The following is a 15,687-nucleotide window of genomic DNA, read 5'->3' on the forward strand; positions in this document are numbered from 1 at the left end:
AATCAAAAAGATTTAACAACCGTACTTTTTATTTTGAGTACATTACTTTAGAGCTTGTGGACAAAAAATGGGTGTTGTGTGGTGAGGGGTTTTAGTCACAGGTGAAGAGACCGACGGAGCTGAACAAAGAACAAAACGTCTGGCTGCTAAGTCGACATGTGAGGCCAGTGTCTTTTGGTGGGCGGACAGACGGGCAGATGGTTGCATGCAAACACTGGAATGTGATCACCCTGCTGAAAAGATGGGAGGAGTTATCACATGCAAGATCAGCGTGTTATATAAATCCACTGAGGGTCAGGTGGACAATGAAAGCCCACCAGTTGCTGTCGGCGTGGATTTACTGCTGCTCACCGCGGCGCTTCTTCCATGAAAATAAAGTGAATGTAACTCTAAGAGCTACAGTAAGACAGAAAGGGCCACAGGATTTATGAAAGGAAATAGCTGCACAGTGTTTCTTCTGTTTTATTATATTTTCCAGGGGAAAGTGTCACGTTCCAACGCTCAGTGGGAACTGGACACAGGAAGCAGGACGGGGAGCTGATGACAACATCTGGATGTGATTTCAGAGAGATGGCAGTGAAATATGAAAAGTGAAGGAGGGACGCACAGAAACCTCAGCTGCTGGAGGCTGAACTATGAGAGGACAAACATGGAATATCTGTAGTAACTTACTTCTGTAAAACCAGTGAATCAAAAAATACCAAAAGTTCTCAATGTTTCTGTTCATAGCTCGTCAGTCACAGGTGTGGTGCTGGTGCGATTGAGCCTTTGCAGTTATTTATTCAGTGAAGAATTAGCATAGGAAAAAGTTCTTTTCAGGACATGAAAGTGAGACTGTGGCTACAATACTAAGGTTGCATCCACATCCCAGGCCTGAATATCCTGCTGTTCTCCATCAGATCTGCTGTTTGTTCCTTCACTTCCATGTCTGTCAGGGACATGTATCTGGCTCAGATACAAACGCTGTTGAGCTCCTAATGTGCCACCATGCACAGACTGAACTGAAATGTGAGCCACACGTGACAAAAACAACATCATGTGTGCAACAGTCAAATCGCAGTTTCCTCCAAAGCTGCTCGGTTCCCATATGTTCCTTCAGTTTGGCTCCATCAGAAGCTTCTCCACAAATGTGAAGCATCCTCATCTCTCCACTGCCCCCCCTCCTCCATGTTGATGACGAGAGGCGATATGTGCAGATGAGGGAGACGTTAAAACAACCACATGAATCTGATCTGACCGTTCTGATGGCGCTCACACACACACACATCAGATAGGAATCGGATCTAGGACCACATATGCAGGTGGCCCAGATCTGATCTGAAAATAGCTGGTTTGGTTTGGTCACAACGTGGGAACGTCAGGTCCGAGTCACCTGGAGGGAAAAATTTCCGATTTGGGAAACCTCTGGGTTCCGAGGTGGCTCAATTCACATTTGTCATCACATTTGATGACAGAAATGCTTTCATGATACAAGAGGATGATAGATCGCATTAAAAATTTTCTATCCAACTACTTCGACCTTTGTAGACAGTGACAATATTTCAATAATATAAGAAACTCACCATTGCAGTAAGTTTTTTAATTTACTCTTTTTGTCTTATTCTTTCCCTTTTGTTACACTTTATTATGTCAGTGAGCAACCAAATCTAATTGAAAAGTTATTTACATAAATATTGTAAAATCACATGTAACTTGTGAAATGTTGGTTCTTCTCTCATTAAAACATCTAAAAGCTGCACAAAGTCCCTGCAGCAACATGGCAGAAGTACGTCTGTATGTACAGTTTGATATCTGCTACCTGCTTCACTCTGCTCTGAGAAGTAAATATTATTAAAGTGGAGAGAAGTGTCCTTAATGTGTCTTTGTCTAATGTTTATCTATGAGGATGCAATGGTTCCTTACCTGGAAATCCACCAGGTGAGATCCTGAGCAGCTGGACGCAGACAGATCCCCCAGGCTTCTAGGTTCATCCAAATGGTACAGAACTGTTAGGACAAGTCACTGTATCTATTCATGAGAGATTTTCTTAACCACGCTAATCTAAAATGATCATTTTCGGTTCTTTGAGTGTCAGATACATGAGACTGTAATACCTGTAAGAAGTGAATGAGTGGTCCAGGTGCGGAAAAGCTGCTGAGTCACGGCAACTGGACTGAGTCGACTCAACTTCTAGAAGTGAACAAGTAAACATCATCAAATTCACATACTTTCCATGAACCATTAACAGTTGATCAGTTTAGCCTCTCGCCGCTTTTAGCTTTAGTTAGCATGTCGCTAGAGGCAGACCCCTAGCTTAGCTAACATTAGCTTAACAGACTCACCGGAAGTTCCGCGAACAAACAAAAATCCAATCCGATGCCCTCGGGAACACAAGGGAAACTTGGTCAAATACAAGCCTGGTCGGTGTCCTTGCTGTGTAACCTGTTCCTGACTTTCCTAACAGCGGATTTGTATCTGTATTCCCGACGCGCTCCCGCCATTTATCCACAGACCACGCTGCTAACGTGGCCGCGCTTTCTCACCGAGTGAGCTAACGGGAGCCGCAGAGGGTCAAAAGTAGCGCGTGCGGACTTACTATGTACTGTATATAAATATTGCATTGCACAAAAGTACCTTTTAGTAGTTTTTGTTCCAAACACCATCACAAATTTTTTAGCGAATTTCTTCTTTTTGTGCCCAACCCTAACCGTGTAGTTATTGTTACTAAACCTACATAATTCTAACAACATAGATCCATCCATCCATCATCTGTACCCCCTAATTCCTAACCAGGGTCCCAGGGACCTGCTGGAGTCTATCCCAGCTCTCTTTGGGTGAAAGGCAGGGGTCCACCCTGGACAGGTCCCCAGTCCATCACAGGGCCACATAGAGACAAACAACCTCACACACTCACACTCACTCCTATGGGCAACTTAGAGTCAAACAACTTAGATTTTATGCCTAAATTTAACCACACAGGTTTTGTGAAGTGCCTTCACCACAACACCTGGCATCTCACATCGATGCCAAAGGTCCGTATTTTCCAGCCTGGATTTAGAAAGTGTTGTGGTTCTCGGTCTTTGAGATTCAACGAACATTTTGCACTTTCCACACTTTTTTTCACAAAAGTTCATTAAAATCTTTTCTGCCTCACTCACTGCTCTTTTTCCCATAAGGAAAGTGGTTGAAAACGAGAAGAATCAAGTCCTGTTGTCCCATATAAAGGACATGGAATAAAATGTGTATTTACAAAGGCTTAAAATCAACATTAATTTCTAGAATTTAAGATCTTCATCAATAAAAAACAATATCGTCTCTTCCAACTTGACAACTTCTGCATTAAAGTCATTACGATGACTGATGATAAACTGATATGATAAACTACCAGTTAATTTTGCCATCACTAACATTAGCACTGTTGTGAACAACCAGAATTCACACTATATGTCACTTTATGGCATCAAGAAACGCCTCTGAGGGCTGGGACTAAACATGAGATCAGTCAAAATATTTCCAGGCTTAGACTGAATGTTCCTCCATCGAGATGTGTTTCTGTTTTATTAAGGCACAGTCTTTCTGACTTAAGCTCACGCTCACATTAGGGTTATTTCTATCTGGTCAGAGAAACCAGTTATTCCAGTTTGAGGTCTGACTCCAGTCCAGATGTGTGACCAAATTTCCTGTTCCTCTCTGCAGACTTCAAACGCAGCAGGTGAGGAAGTGACATCACAAAGTCTCTGGATTAAGAGCCTGAACTGAGGGCCGAACAGCTTTAACTCAACGAGCTAATTGTGTCTCTGGTGGTCTGTGGTTTCCAACACCCGCCCCCATAATATAAAACCAGTCTGATCTGCAGAGGGTCACTACAGCTTTCTGGACTATTCTGCCAAAGGGTGGAGTTCTTTCCAAAGACCCACTTCTGAAGGGCTTCACTGGACGTAAACCCTGGAACTGATTTGAAAGTGACGTGATCCAAAATGCAGTGGCTGAATCGACCCTAAGAGACTGGAGTAAACACAGCAGCCATTCATCTGGAACTGACCTGGTCCTGGTCTCTGGGGCTAGAGGTAGACCTAAGAAGACCCACTGGTTTTTGTAATGCTACTTGAAGATGCTCCAATCAGGCCAATGACACGACCAAAACATGAATGAATCTTCTTTTCAATAACTGACATGATCTGTCTCTGACTAATTTTAGGCCTCTGACTTCAGTTTGAGGATTAATTGTCTAATTGATTAATGCTCTGTCTGCCGGACAGTTCCTTGGGTTTCTGGCGGCTCAGACATTTCTGCTGCTGTCTGCAGCGATCTAATTTCCCTCATGGCTGCTGTCAAAACATCTGTTATGAGAGCTTCTTTTAATATCACTGGAGTGGTGTTTAACATGAGGCTGAATGCAGCCTGGACTCCACACGGCTTCTTTCTTCTTACAGCCAGACTGGAATCTGTGGACTCACAAAAGTTGTGTGAAAAGGGAGCAGAAAACCTGCAGCTGGAGTTAGTGCAACGTGAAAGACGACTGTAAATGAGTTCAATCAATAGCCAGGGGCAGCACGAGCAAAATAAAAGCTGAGTAAAAACCCTGAGCAGCGTGAAATTAGCTGCAGCCTGCTACAACATCTGACATGACGAGTCCAGTATAAACATTTCCACAGTCACGTCACACTCAGCACTTCCTCACAAACACAACACAAATGGTTTCAAGCTTCTGCTCTCCTGATTCGTGCTTAATACTTCCTGGGGTTTTTTTTTTCACATTAAAAGCCAACTCTTCATATAAAAAGAAGGTAGAGAGCTTTAAAGTCAAATAAACACCTGTACTGATATCTAAAGACCTAAAGTGTGTTCTCTAATAACGTCATAACAGATGTTAAACACTGAGCTGTGCCATAAGTACTTACTTTTTAATCATTTATTTAGTTTAATGACATTTGCATGAACTTTTGGCCACAGTGTCATTTTCTTTAACTTTGATCTTAGTTCAGTTTTCTGTCATATGATATATATACATGTATGTGTCGATCTAACTTGGATGAGTTTTGTTGTGTATAGTGGCCTTCCTGCAGCAGGAAGTATTCAGAATGGTGAATACACTTTACTGCAGTAAAGTATTGCAGTATTGTTACCTTTCCACAAACTAAGGATCACTTCTCTCACTGAACCAAAGAAGTCAGACTAACATCAGTCCTGCTGCTCCTTATTCTGACAGTTGACCCATTCAGTGTTTGACCATATTAGAAATGAAACATGGGGGAAACAGGGCTGAGTTGTAGAACTGAGACTGATCACTTCCAGCCGTCTGTGCCACGTTCAGGATAAAGAAACCTCGTCCTGGCGCTCAGCTGCCGTCTGCGACAAACATCATGTGTTTGCTTTTAGACTGGTAAAAGGTGTGAGTGACTGCTGGCTGCTGCGACCACCTGCACACCTAAATTGGGCAATTAGAGCGGCGAAGTGTTTTCTTAGCGGGTAATACTCTGTAATGAGTTCAACAGTGCAAATCTGCCCGAGGCCCCACCTTCACCCCTCGTAAAGACAGGAAGAAATCGACAGGAGAGAAAACACTCGACATTGCTCCGTGTTCAGCCTGTCACTCTTTTTAATCTCTGGCTCCAGCAGAAAACACACTCTTCACCTCTCTCCTTCCCAAAGATCCCCAAAGAAGCTGCAGCCAGGTCGAGTAAATCCCCCTCTCTTAATTAAGATTTCTCTCACCCCTCATCTCACAGCTCCCTCCCCTCCACGTCCCCCCATTCTTGCCTTCAGCCCGGGCTGAAAACTTCTGCGGCTGACAAGAAATCAATGCATCCGGGGCGCAGGGGCTCAGGTATTGGATTGCAGGTGGGCCCAGGAGAAGCGCCGGTCGGCCCCCCGCCCCCCCCCTCCTGGCTGCCGTGCCGAGCTGTCCGCTACCGTTAGCCCCCACCACAGCCAAGATGTGATGTCTTTGGCTGCCGGATAAAAATGTCAAGCACTAATAGGCTCCATTGTGATTAGCTGGGATGGAGTTCACAAATCCTCGGTAGAAAATCTGTTAGGAGCGATCTTTACAAGGTCTTAGGGTTTGTCGGCCGCCTGGCTCCTCCTCTCACAACACACCCCACTCTTATTTCTACAGCCTCATATGGAACACACAGGGGCAGCAGCGATAAATAAATTATTGTATGAACTTTCTGTCAATTAGAACAGAAGAAAACGTGGACTTGTTGAGAAGCTCCACACAGAATATTCATGAGCTGCTTCTTTACCCTGGGATGCTCCTGTTTTCAGGGATTTGTTTTAGTCCCACTGAAAGAGCTCTCAGGTAGAAAATATTATTTACAATTTGCTGAGGATTTCTTACGCTCCCAGCTTCTTTACTTTTTGTTATTTTGCCTCAAAGTTGCGAGTGAAGCCAGACTGGGAGTCTGACCTCTTGGAGCTGGAAGGTATCAAAAGTGAGAAAGCATCTCTTATTTAGAAATGGGCCTGTTTTTAATCACCTGGAGATGACTGCAGGACTCTGAGGGTTTATGAAAACTCAAGTGTTAACTGTTAAACACCTGCAGCACGGAGAGAGAGACTAGTTTTAAAGCTGTGAAAGCTGATACATCTGCATCAAAGTCCTCAAGTTCTCCCCAAAGTCTGAAGAATCTGAAAACACTCAGACTAATTGTGGAGTTCAGTGCAAATCTCAAAGTAGTTTTTCATCTTTAGCTTTTCAATCTGGCTCTTTTAATCAGACTCATATAGTAAAGAGACAGTGACATCACACAGAGTGTGATTAAATATTCATTCTTTGCTAAAGAGTGAAAAGTTTTTTCTCCTGTGCTCAGGCGACACTTTGTACCTGCTGCTGTTTGGGTGAGACGTGACCTCAGAGTGCGCTCAGAGAAGGAAGTGCAGGATGAGCATTTCTAAACAAGTTAACAGCCCAGAGCGAAAGTCTTTGTGGACAGATTTGTAAGGGCTGGACAGATTAACGCTCAGACGGGGCCGAGGAAACTGGCAGCTCCACGGGTAAACCACCTTAAACTAGGAGTCTGGATTCATCCGCCAGGACAGTGGGATGAAAAGACCTGAAGCTGAAGCAGCAGAGGGGGAAGCTATGAATCACATCGTCTAAATTTCTGTCACATTTCATCACAGTCCAACCAGATGGAAAATAAATACTGACAAACCTCATTAAGACCAAATAATTTCAATGTAGGAAACAAATGAGTCGCTGCATTTATTGTGAGTGAACGGTTCGGTTTGACATGCAACTGCAGATGTGGAAAGACAACATTAGATATATGTGTGTGTGTGTGTGTGTGTGTGTGTGTGTGTGTGTGTGTGTGTGTGGTGTACAAACACACAAAGTATTTGCAGTATTTTATCCCTGAAGGTTTATTACTGAGTGCAGGAAAGACATTTTGATAAAAACATGAGTGGACCTCTGGAGCTTTTTGTCAGTGTAACCTGTGGGGCCCCTCCAACCCCGAGCTGATCCAGCTGCAGCTCCACATGTTTGAGGTAAGTAGTTGACAAGCTTAAAGAAAATATGACATGGATATTTATGAGTAAGGGTTAAATGGCTGAAATGCTCAGCTGCTGGCAGGAACACTAACACAAGCATATGAGAAACAAAAGAATCTGTTGGAGCATCAGTTCAGCGCAGATCAACGTTACGCAGTAAAACACTTGTGGGGGGGGGCAGGGGGAGGTGAAGGGTCATGTGAACACATGACATACTGGAGACACAGGCCTCCATTTGACAGGACATATTTCGACACCGGCTCCTCCGATAACTTGAGTTCACTGTTTAAAGGCATCCTGTCCTGGGCAGAAGAAATTCTTTCTACTGCAGAAAACGTGACAAACCAAACGCCAGAAAGAGTCAAAGATCCAAAAACTGGCTGCAGCCTGATACGGTTCTGTGGCACAGATTAGCAAACACGCCCCCGCGCCTCCTCCTGCGAATGTTGACCTAACCTCGGCGTAATGATTAGACGCTGTCATAAATTGCTTACAAATGGCCGTTTTGTTCTGCAGCATTTCATGACTGTTCCTTTCCCAGATTAGTTTATTACAATACCATGCGTGTCAGAATCAATGCCTCACATTATTCCTGAAACACTCCCCTCCCACCACCCCCCTACCGCCCTTCAGTGCAGATGTGAGTCCGAGTCCCAGGTGGATTATTTTCAATCAATACAGCGAGCGTGGTGGTTCTGGAGCCTCTAAATATCCAGGATTGGCTGAGCGGAGCGCGGCGGCCTGACCCGAGCAACGATCCGTTCCATAATCACCTCGGACGGCGGATTCTTTTACAGCCGCTGGAGTTTCCCTCCCAGGCTGCTCTGCTGCTTTTAATGAATTTCCTGTCTTACAGCCTCAGAAATGTCAACACTCAATCACACAGTAATTGAATTTCTCCAGCAGTCCAACATTTTTCCTCTTAAAGCAGCACCATTAAAACATTCTTTTGTTTGTGCTCTTGGAAAACCTACACTGGCTCTTTTTTATTGTTGGCTGTATTTTGTAATGTTTCTAACATCTGTCGGGACACAGGGGTGGGGTTGAAACCTGCAGGATGTGCTGGAGGTGTTGGACGGAGTACGAGAAGAAGGCCGAACATGTTTACAGCTGAGCTCAAATAATCATGAGTCATTACAGCTTCTTCTTCTTCTATCCCTCCAATTATAGTTTCACTGCAGGAACATCTGTTGTTTAACAGATCGGAGCCAACACACACAGCAGAGTGCATGAAACGCCAGGACTGTTTGCATTTTTCTGCTGGATCAGGACCAGATTAACCTGCTAGCGAGGCATTCACTGACCCCTCAGTTCTCCCACTCCGGCTCGAAATGTTAATAAGTCAGTAATAAAAGGTTTGCAAGCTGCCAAGTCTGCAGTTTTTTTAGTAAACCCCGAACAAAGGCCGTTTCACATCAGTCAGATCTGCAGCTCCATGTTCGTAATCAGTTAATAATCACAAATGGAGTTTGGTTCAGGCAAGTGTTGAGTCAGTCCAGGCAATCCAGAAGTCATTCTTAGTTATGGCTCATAACACCAGAGAAAAATCCATCCATCATCTATACCTACTTATTCCTAACCAGGGTCCCAGGGACCTGCTGGAGCCTATCCCAGCTCTCTTTGGGTGAAAGGCAGGGGTCCACCCTGGACAGGTCACCAGTCCATCACAGGGCCACATAGAGACAAACAACCTCACACACTCACACTCACTCCTATGGGCAATTTAGAGTCACCAATCAACCTGACATACATGTTTTTGGACTGTGGGAGGAAACCAGAGGACCTGGAGAAAACCCACACAGGCACAGGGAGAACATGCAGACTCCACACAGAAAGGCCCCTGATGGGTTTCAAACCAGGAACCTTCTTGCTGTGAGGCAACAGTGATAACCACTAAACCACTGCGCTGCCCACAGAACAAAATCATTGGTAAAAAAATTCATTAGCTGTTAATGAAGAGATTAAGTACAATGTCAAAGCCTTTGTAAATAGCAACTGATTAGACAGAAACAAAACTAAAGACCCTAACAGTCTAACACAGTGGTCAGTGGGCCTGTACTCATGGTACACGGTGATGTACACGGCTTGTGTACCAGCACATCTCACAAGTTTCCGGGATCATTTCAGGTCCTCAGTGATTCATGATGACCCGTATAAACTGCATTACCCAGGATGCACTGCTTGACAGTGCCAGATAGCTATAATTTTGTTTTATATTTTTATTATATGCTATTAAAGTAATAGTTTGGCAAAGGGTTCTCAACGTGAGTAAATAAGTTATATCTCCAAGTGTCTTTCATTCACTGTACAAATTCAGAATCTATTACTGATTTTCTGATTCACACACCAACATGTAAGTAACAAGACTACCAGCACTTTTCTCCACTTCAAGCACTGCACAAGCTCAACATTTGTATAATGCAAGTGTCCTGATCATTTCAGTTGATACTGTGACTTACTGGTGCATGCACAGATTCCCAGTTTTTCCCTGTTTGCCTGGTCTGTCTCCAAGCTCTGGACTGATGTTTATGTTAAGGCGATGCAGATCTTCCACACTGAAATAATGCAGTTAAACAGATGCAGAGGAGTCTGATTTCACTACAATCGATCAATGTTGTTTTCTGCAGGCTGATATTTCATTTCCCTGCAGACACTCGGGAGTTCCCAGGTCATTTATCCAACATGTCTGCACATTAACAGTGAATTTCAGCCGGTTTGGCAGAGACAGACTTTCAGCTGTATTCTCACACAGAGTCCTCTGAAGGAAAGAAATGGAAAAATAAATCTGTTTGGGTGGGGCACCCAAAGTTCTTGAAACACTGTGGGAAACTGCAGAGCTGCAGCCGTGCACCTTTCAGCTGAAGCTGACTGATATTTTTGTGCATCGTGTGGCTGCTGCAGGTGAAGAGTCTCGTTCACTGCAGCTCCATGAGTTTGCTCCGTAAAAGTCGCAGTCGAGACCAAACCAGCACCAACAAGTGTGTGATATGAGGTGTTCACGGTCACAGCAGCATGTGGTGCAAACTGAAAACACCTGCACCTTTTACACAGCTGGGATGTGAGCTCTGCACAAGAAAGCAGCAATGTGACGCCAAGTTACATTTTCTCACTTGTTACTTTTATTTGCAGTAATTTGATGGTTTACTTGTTGAGAAATCAATACCAGCTACAGACAGAAAAACCTCTGTAACCACATCTGCACATCGGGTGACCCACATGAGGTCCACAGCCCAGTGGTTGGCCAACCCTTTGTTGGTGTAAGCTTTTAGAAAATGTATGGAAATCAGTGAGATTTACTGAAACTCTAACTGTGTTTGTGTTTTTTAGCACAAATCCCATCCAAAGGTTGCTGTGTGCTAAACCAGGTTCTGGACTCTCACACATTTCACTGAGTACACCACATTCATTGTAGCTGTCGGTCTCTGGATGGGATTTGGCCTGTCCCTGCAAACACACGGTATAGGCTGTGGCTGACTGTGTGAGGGCCACTGTCCTCCTGCTCTCTCATTGTGTGAGGCAGTGATTTGTAGCTGCAGCTGAACAATGCTTTGCTCCGCCACAGGCCAAACCAGGGCCTGGACGCTCAGACCAATTTACCGCCAGCAGCCGTGCAAAACGACGATATAAAAATTTGGGGGGAGTAAAAACTCGACTGACGTGGATGTTATTTATGGATTACATGTCTGCATTTTCCATTTTCTTCTCTTGTCTAATTGGCACGGTGCTGGCTCGTTCTCGGGCCCACGACGGGGAAACTGGCGGCAGGGGGCCCATTCCTGCGAGTGACCCAGGTCTCCTGAGAGCACTGAGTGTTGAGGGTGTCTCCAGATGGCTGAGCCCCTCTGCTGGATCTCCTCACACTTCCAGCTTCAGCCTCTAAGGAGGGAACTCATCACCTGTAATGAACAGGAGCAAGGCCTGACCCCACCCACTCCTTCTCCAATCACTACTGCTGCTCCTTCATCACCCAAGGGTGTGTTTAGAAGTGGGACGGCAGCTTGGAGCTCAGGTTTGAAGACGGGAACATTTTTAAAACGAGTGAAGGAATAAACTGAACATTATCAGGTACAGTAAATATTGAAGAAGACACAGACGTGTAAACAGACATGTATGAGGCTGATTAGAGAGTGAACATAGTCTTATCTAGTCATATCTTACAATCTGTACCTTTTACTTGGCTTACAGTACTTGGTAAAACTACAAATGCAGGACTTTCACATTGTGGTATTCATACTTATATTGAAGTCCAAGTTCTGAATACTTCCTCCTCCTCCCTCTGCGAATTCAGAGCCTTTTCCAGGATGGACTCTGGACTCGACTCTTGTTTTCTTTGGCCGCAACCTGCTTGTATCAGCTCAACCCCGCTAAGGGAAATCAATCACCGTGAGTTCGAGCTCGACCTCCTCAATACGAACTAATTTGATTTCTGAGTTATAAGGCAATAAATAAGTGCCATAAAACAACACTCTTAGCCGCTTTCTTTTTTCCTTCCTCTGTACAAAACTGGTATTGTACTGACTCTAATTGACTGCAGGTTTGGCCGTCTGCAGCGTCCGGTCACATTCCAGCAGCTTTTTATTTCTTGAAAGTGAAAGTGAGCGACAGCAGAGACCCAGAGGGTCCAACGTGGGCTGTGGAGAACATCCAGGGACGGCCTGAATGACTGAAGGAGGTGCATCAGAGCTGAGGGAGGGGGGTAGATTAGGAGGGTGGTGGTGGTGCAGTTCTCTGTCGGGTCCCTGGGGGTCACTTCAGGATGTGTGACCTGATGTAATTGCAGGCATTAAGTGCAGTGAGGCCCCGGACAATCTCCCCCTTTGTGAAGTGAATTAAAGAATATTAGCGGCAGCGGCTGCTCGCTGCTAATGGACAGAAAATGGATTGGTGTGCAGTTTAGTGGGTCTTTGGAATACAAAGCTGGTGTTAAAAGGGGGCTTGTCGCTGGCGTGAATCCATGGTGAACTCTGCAGGTCCAGGTTGTAAATCATGTGAGAGTTGTGTGGCTCTGTCTGCACTCTCGCCTCTAAACAGGAGGAGGAAGGTGGTCCAAGCTGGCACCCACCCTGTTTCCTCTCCACACTTCCATAATCCTACGCAGCCACCCACAGACCGCCACACACCCTGCGCCGTGTTACTACGGCAGAATTAAAGAGGAATTACGACACTTTCAAAGTTTTGTGCCCAGAGGAAGTCTCAGTATGGAAGCTCAAATCTGCCAAGAGAAAACAAAAAGACCTGAAAATTGAGATTTTAGAAAAATCCCAACACTCATGTTTAGTTATTTATAATTTGAAGAGGGACGCACATCTGCCACGCCCTAGGGTGCACTGATACTGATACTAGCCCAGAACCATGACCACTGAAGCTTTATGTCCTGATAACAGCTTTGACTGATTTACTGAGGTTTGAGATTTAGCTGAATTAACTGTCTAAGAACCTTTTTGTCTTTTTTCCTTCTGCAGAAGAGATTTAAAAAAAACAAAATGGAGATTTTTAAAAAAAAAAAAGACCAGTCATCAAACTTGACATGTTGGCTGATCTCTGCTTAATGTTTCAAGACAAATGGAAAACAAGGACATTTTCTTTCCCAGCATGTCAGCAATCACTTTAACATGCTGAATTTACTTCTGAATAATGTCACACAAAAACTTGTATCACATATTTTTATGTTTGGCAGTATGATGCCATTTAACTGCATCAGTTCTAATGTTGTTTGCTTTTGGCAGAATCTGAGCTGCTGTTTTTATATTTTCAAGGCTACATGTCCCATGAGACAATACTTCCAAATGTGTACAGCGTTCCCAGCACAGGATATACTAAGAGTTTTATCTCTTAATTTAGTTTCTCATACTGTCAGTATTTTTACTTTTGCCATGAGCACAATTTTTTAACTTTTTTTTTTTTTTCGTGGCATGGCTGGTCTTCCATACTTGGTTGAACGTGCTGAATGTTTTTCTTTCCTCTCTGACTTAAGTCCTCATTTCCCTCCTCAGCACCAATTGCTAATGACTCGAACCTCAAATGAACGAGGAGGCGTGCCTCGGTCCGTCAGCGGCTGAAGGTTATTCTTCGTTTTCCGGGCGGTGTTAATGTGAAATCCAGAGAGCCTGAGCTGGCAGTTTCTGGCTGCACACCACACTGAGCGGACATGCCACCGCTGTTCTCAGCACTCCCTCATTACCTCTACTCCTGCTGCCAACAAACACCAAATATCTGAAGCTGCGTTCCAGAAATGTACGAGAGCAGGAAACTCTGACTTCCACCTGTAAAAATGCAGCAGAGCCACTTTAGTTACAACTGGAAAAATAAACACCACTGTGACCATATTTCTTGGCCTCGGCGGTCAAACGTTTTGCCAACATGGCAGCGTCAGTGGAGGAAGAAGGATTCGCATCCGTCACTTGTATGTTTACAATGAACTTCTGTAAGAATTTAACATTCTTGGAAACATGAGAAAAATATGCAAATGTGCTTTCCCACTAGGTGTTAAAGTACTGCCAACTGCAGATATTATCTTTCAGCCTACAACACAAGAGCTGTAAGAATGAAGATCAGTACCAAAATCAACAACACATGTGCCAGGTTTGTGTTGAAGAAGGCTACAATCAATAAACCTGCTTCAGTTTTTTATTTTTTTTGCATGGTTTCCTTTCTGCTAAAAGAAAACATGGTTAGAATCAGGACGTTTTGAATAAGTTGCATGACCTCACTGTGAAGACATTGCACCGGTGGTGTCCTGTTCTTTCTGTTAAACACTGCTGACATGTCTCAACCTGGACTGAACTGCAGCTCATCTTGGGTCACACTCACATGTTCCAGCCGTAAGAATAACACTGTGCTCGCCAAGTGAAAATCTGAGACCAGCGAACAATAAAACACAATGACAGAACATAACTTCCACACAACAGACCGAGCTGAAAGAAAAGGAGCAATTTATCCAGATAATTAACCCACTTTCTGTGGAAATGAAGCTGAAATGCTGCGTGTTGCTGTCACACACAGTAAATACAACGATCAGAGAAGCAACAGCTGGAGATATGAAGCCACAGCTCTGATAAATTAGGTTTCATTCTCTAGTCGGGTCCAATCGACTTGAGTCAAACTGTCTTTTTACTCATGACATAAAATCCAGAACAAAACATGCAACTAAATTATAGATAAGAAATTTAACTGGACCATCAGATCAGAGCCCCCCAACCCACAACACTGAATATTTCTTTTTACTGTGAGTTCTGGAAGAAGTACTTAATAAAGTACTGCTGGGTAGCTGACGTTAACTACCTTATATACTTCTAATTTGAAGTACTTTCCATATTGCTGGGTAGCTGACGTTAACTACCTTATATACTTCTAATTTGAAGTACTTTCCATACTGCTGGGTAGCTGACGTTAACTACCTTATATACTTCTAATTTGAAGTACTTTCCATATTGCTGGGTAGCTGACGTTAACTACCTTATATACTTCTAATTTGAAGTACTTTCCATATTGCTGGGTAGCTGATGTTAACTACCTTATATACTTCTAATTTGAAGTACTTTCCATATTGCTGGGTAGCTGACGTTAACTACCTTATATACTTCTAATTTGAAGTACTTTCCATACTGCTGGGTAGCTGACGTTAACTACCTTATATACTTCTAATTTGAAGTACTTTATATACCGCTGGGTAGCTGACGTTAACTACCTTATATACTTCTAATTTGAAGTACTTTCCATATTGCTGGGTAGCTGATGTTAACTACCTTATATACTTCTAATTTGAAGTACTTTCCATATTGCTGGGTAGCTGATGTTAACTACCTTATATACTTCTAATTTGAAGTACTTTCCATATTGCTGGGTAGCTGATGTTAACTACCTTATATACTTCTAATTTGAAGTACTTTCCATACTGGACTTAGCAGCAGCATTGTCATGTAATAATTTCAGCAGGCTGTTAAAAATGAAGTTATCGTCATCTTAAAAGAACATTCAGAATATGCAGGAGGTTTTATTAACTGAGAAAAGTGGAACTGTTATCGTTCCCCTGTGAGCTTTAATCAAAGAAATAAGAAGAAATAACTTTATTACACTCGTCCTTCACACTCTTGAATATATAAAAAAAAACACAGTTGCTCTCTTCTCAATCTTTGATATCAGAAACATGTGCACTGTGATTACAGAAATCACCGAACACGTTCATGGATACTGTATGGTTGGATACATGAC

Source organism: Mastacembelus armatus, chromosome 10 (assembly GCF_900324485.2).
Source record: "Mastacembelus armatus chromosome 10, fMasArm1.2, whole genome shotgun sequence".
Classification (NCBI taxonomy): domain Eukaryota; kingdom Metazoa; phylum Chordata; class Actinopteri; order Synbranchiformes; family Mastacembelidae; genus Mastacembelus; species Mastacembelus armatus.